This window comes from Lutra lutra, chromosome 3 (assembly GCF_902655055.1).
Source record: "Lutra lutra chromosome 3, mLutLut1.2, whole genome shotgun sequence".
NCBI classification, from domain to species: domain Eukaryota; kingdom Metazoa; phylum Chordata; class Mammalia; order Carnivora; family Mustelidae; genus Lutra; species Lutra lutra.
In genome coordinates this window covers 117,106,078-117,111,111 of record NC_062280.1, presented here as the reverse complement: position 1 = coordinate 117,111,111, position 5,034 = coordinate 117,106,078, and the positions used below count along the sequence as shown (strand labels likewise).

At 43.0% G+C, this 5,034-nt stretch overlaps 1 pseudogene; it reads left to right on the top strand.

Annotated features, from left to right (window-relative positions):
• The first annotated feature begins 941 nt into the window (after nt 1–941).
• LOC125095726 (protein lin-9 homolog) lies at nt 942–2,611 on the top strand (annotated as a pseudogene).
• The last annotated feature ends 2,423 nt before the right edge of the window (nt 2,612–5,034 follow it).

Below are 5,034 nucleotides of genomic sequence, written 5' to 3'. Positions count from 1 at the left end.
GATATAATGAGGTATAATAGAAGTATGGAAAAAATCCATCTTATTTCACATTTAAGTAACTGTAATTAGAAATTGGAATAGTACCAAATACAATTGTAGCAAAAAATATTTAGAAGTATTATTCACACTTAAATACATTTGCACAATATACTCAAGATTTATATAATAAAACACTGAAAACATTGAAATCAAAGACATAGATAAGTGGAGAAATGTACTGTGCTCATAAATTGAGTTAAAATGCTTAATATTTCAATTCTCCCCAGATTTATTTACACTTTCAATTCACTTCTAATTAAAAATCCAAGCAAGGTAAGTGAAAAAAGTCAAGCAGAGAAAGACAATTATCAGATGGTTTAACTCATATATGGAACGTAAGGAATAGAATGGAGGACCACAGGGGAAGGGAGGGAAAACTAAGTGGGAAGAAATGAGAGAAGGAGACAAACCATGAGAGACTCTGGACTCTGGGAAACAGACTGAGGGTTACAGAGTGGGGGAGGAGGAGGTAACCAGGTGATGGGTAGTAAGGAGGGCACACGTGGTGATGAGCACTGGGTGTTATAGGCAACTAATGAATCATTGAACACTACATCAAAAACTAATGTACAGGGGCGCCTGGGTGGCTCAGTGGATTAAGCCGCTGCCTTCGGCTCGGGTCATGATCTCAGGGTCCTGGGATCGAGCCCCACATCGGGCTCTCTGCTCAGCAGGGAGTCTGCTTCCTCCTCTCTCTCTGCCTGCCTCTCTGCCTACTTGTGATCTCTCTCTCTGTCATAAATAAATAAAAATCTTTAAAAAAAAAACTAATGTACAATGTTGGATAATTGAAATAATAATAAAAAAATAATTAAGATTCCAAGCAAGTTATTTTGTTTATTTGCTTGTTTGCTTTGTGGAGATCAACAAGCTGGTATCAAAATGTATATGGAGGTGGCTCATTCCAGATGGTGCAGCTCAACCAGATGCCTGACAAAAACTCTTCAGCAAAAGCCTTGTCAGTTTAAAAGAGGGAAGCTTATCTAACACATGGAATGAAAAGTATAGCTCTTTACAAAAAAAAAAACCTCCCAAAAAACAAAACAACAACAACAACAAAAAAACCCACCTGTTTGGAAAGCAGGCATATGGGCTCCGCTCTGGAGATGCCTTTCAGAAATTCAAAATGAAGCTGACTCTTTTCCAATGAAGATGACAGACAGATAAATAAACGTCACCCAAAGGAAACAGGAAAGTTGCAATGGTCCCACCAAAATTTACAGCAACAATGTCCACACCAGGTAAGAAAGCCTCACAAAATATTGGTTTCCAATTACATAACCGACTCAAGCTTCCCAAAGAACATAAATGGTGTATATATGAATGGTTCTATTCAACTATAGATAAACAACTGTTTGAAGGCGATGATGACTTCTGTGTCTTTCTGAAGGAATCCTTTCCTAACTTAAAAACAAAAAAGTTACAAGGGTAGAATGGGGAATAATCAGGCGACTTATGGGAAAACCACGGAGACATTCTTGTGCATTTTTTGAGGAAGCATTAAAACCAGCACTAAAACAGAAACGATAGAAAATACAACTCTTACAACAAAGGCAAGTTGCAGATGTTTCCCAGTTCGAAATCTCCCAGATGAAATTCCTTTGCCCCTGTTTATTGGAACCAAAGTTATAGCTCGATTACGTGGTGTTCATGATGGTCTCTTCACTGGACAGATAGTTGCTGTGGATACTTTTAATCCTCCTGATAACGTAACTTTTGATAGTGCAGGGCTTGGCACCCATACCATCCCTGACTGAAATTCTTAGTAATGAGCTGCATGAGACGATGCCAGTTGCTGCCTTTGACAAAAACAGGGGCCTTCTTGATTCTTTATGACTCCACCATGGATACATGACACTCCTCCTCTCCAGTCACCAATTATGGATAATGATCCTGTACTAGCACAGTCACCGTGGAGAAGTATGATTTCTGGCTCTGACATTGAAATGCTAGGTCGTTTTCCAGTACAATTCCTCATCCAAGTGAACACTTTGTCAAAAATTCTCATGATTAAAAAGGAACATATCAAAAAATTAAAAGCAATGAACACAGAAGCAGAAAAATTGAAATCCTATTGCATGCCCATTGGCATTGAATTTCGGCGGAGTTATGCAACCATCACTCTGGAGCTTGAGCAACTCAACAAGGACCTCAACAAAGTTTTGCATGAAGTGCAGCACTGCTATGAGCCCGCTCCATCCAGACCAGGGCAGGCAGCCTGAGGACCAACCCACAGATAGGAGACGGAGGTGTGAGGAGGAAGCCCAGGAGCTTGTTTGGCGGCCAGCTCCTCCACTAGATTGCTCTGTGTTTAGAATGAAATTCTGACAGATTTAATCTTCAGCTCACTCCTATTTTATTACAAATTAAGTGTCTGGCAGAAGGAGGAGAGTTGAATTCCTTTGAGTTCAAATCACTTACAGATTCATTAAATGATATCAAGAGTACAATAGATGCTTCTACTATCAGTTGCTTTCCCAATAATGTAGAAATCCAAGTTTCACACATTTCACCCATGAACCAGATGGGAAGCCTGCAGGTCTTCTCTGCCAAGGACACCAAGAGAGACTGAGAAGCAGCCTTCCCTGTTCCAGCCACACAGAACACTAGCATCCCTTCACTTCGGCTTCCATCACCAAATGACCCACGTGCTGGAAAACAAGGGAACTGTACACCTCCAGTGAAGACATTGGAATGAACATACTGTCGTGCTTCTTGAACCACCACTGCTGACCAGCATTCTATTTATTTTTCTTCCTATGATTCAGCTGCAGTAGCATCATTTATGTTACATGTTTTTTGGCAAGTATTTTTCAGCCAAAACTGTCTGAAACTAAGATGATTTCATGGATGAGTGTGCTGACCCATTTATGAACATGCATGAAATCAGCCGACAGGCGCAGACAGCTGTTTCTGGGGTCTGGGAGCCCAGACATGAGCCTCCTGTGGGGACCTATGTCCTGAGGGTTTTAGTGCCAGCAGGTCAGCTCCTCTCCCTGCAGGCTCTGGAAAAGAGCACCCTCCAGAGACAGGAAGTTACTTGTGGAGGAATCAACCAGAACAGCCCAGGGAGATACAGGCTTGACAAGTATGTGGGATGGATACCTGCTGGTGACGTTGCTCTAGAGATCATTTTATAATCATAAATATTTTAATTTATCATAATTTATAAAAGAAACCTTTGTTATTTGTCTGTTGAAAGAAAAGAAAGGCACAGGAGACAAATTAATTACTTGCAAAGCACTGCATTTCAGCAATTGGATTTAGTTTGAGTTTTCCCATCAATTCAGGGCAAAAGATGCGATTGTTATGAGACTTATTTAAAAAGACTGGTAACAGGGAGTCTGGACAGATGGGGCCAAGGCATGGGAGCTCCATTTCCTGCCTCAGTGACTGCCATGGCTGGTGCTACAGAACCTGGGAGAGACTGAGGTGGCTGGCAGTGGGAAGAGATAAGTCAGTGGCCTGGGTGCCAGGCTCAACACCAAGCTGTCAGTGGAGTCAGGATGTGGAGAGGGGACTAGAGTGGAGGATGTCGTCAAACTGGGGGTGGTACAATGAAGTCCATTTCTCTTCACACTGCCAAGGAACCCCACCCTCTGAGAAGTAACCACTACAAGGGACGCCTGGGTGGCTCAATGGGTTAAAGCTTCTGCCTTCAGCTCAGGTCATGATCCCAGGGTCCTGGGATCGAGCCCTTCATTGGGCTCTCTGCTCAGCAGGGAGCCTGCTTCCTCCTCTCTCTGCCTGCCTCTCTGCCTACTTGTGATCTTTGTCAAATAAATAAACAAAATCTTAAAAAAAAAAAGACTGGTAACACATTATTTTCACATTTTGTTTATTTGCACAACTTTTGAACCAGATGACTGGTTAAAATCCAAACGTGCACATTTTATAAGTCAAAGATTTTATAGGGAAAACACATATAATAACGAGTGCTGTGAAATGCAGAAAACAAGGTTTATATATGGCTGTGGGGTTTTTTGTTGTTTTCTTGGTTTTTTAAAGAAAAAACGCTGCCTGAAATGTTAATCTTGTAAAAAGTGTGTATTTGGGATTTTCTTTGTTTTAATATAGTATATTATAAAGTCAAAATGCATTAAAATTGTTCTCATCAGGAAGCCTGCTTCCCCTCTCCCCCACTGCCTCTTTATTTAATGAACAAAATCTCCCACACATCTGTGATTCCTCTTTAAGGGTGAAGGTCTGAGAGTTTGTTCTGGAAAAAGGAAGGTGCCCAGGGGGAGCTGTGGGTGTGGGTACTGTGGGAGAGCAGAAGGGGATGGAGGACAGCTTTAGCCCCTAAGAGAGTCATTCCCCATCAATACACCCTCCCAGCCCTGTCTCCACACCAATCCTGGGACCTAGAAGACAGTCTGTGGAAATTACACACTCTGCAATATGTTGGAACCTGGACACCGGGTGATCAGAGGGTGCTCAGGAGTCCTAGTGAGAGCATAGGGACCAGATATTCCAAGCACTGTGGGAGATGAGTGTCAGTGGAAGGAGACCCACTCATGGCACCTAGTGAAAGAGGCAGCACATGGGCACAGGAGGTAAGGTACGAAGTATTGGGAGAGTCCTGGGGAGGTCTGGCTTGAGACAGAGTCACTTTCTTCCCTCCTTGGTTGGAACTTCGTAGAGCAGCGGGGTGTGCAGTGAGGGTAATTAAGAGGTCAGATACCACCCCTCCCTGGGCACATGCAGTTGAATTCAAGTGGCAAGTGCACAAGAAGACAGACTGCAGAATGTGTCCAGATCCCCCATGAAGGACAGAAATAGTCCCACCACTGATCAAGGACTCCCACTCATTGAGGTTTTGCCAACCTGTTGTCTGTAACCAAGTTTGTGTCAGGCAGGATTGCCAGATCATAGGTGGACAAGGAGTAGAACTGGTCTCTGACAGGAGCTGGATGCCCAGGACCTAGGTTTCCACAGGGTTCCCTGGGATATTGTTTTGGGAGGGTGACCTGTCCTCTGACTCCTCTTCCTAAC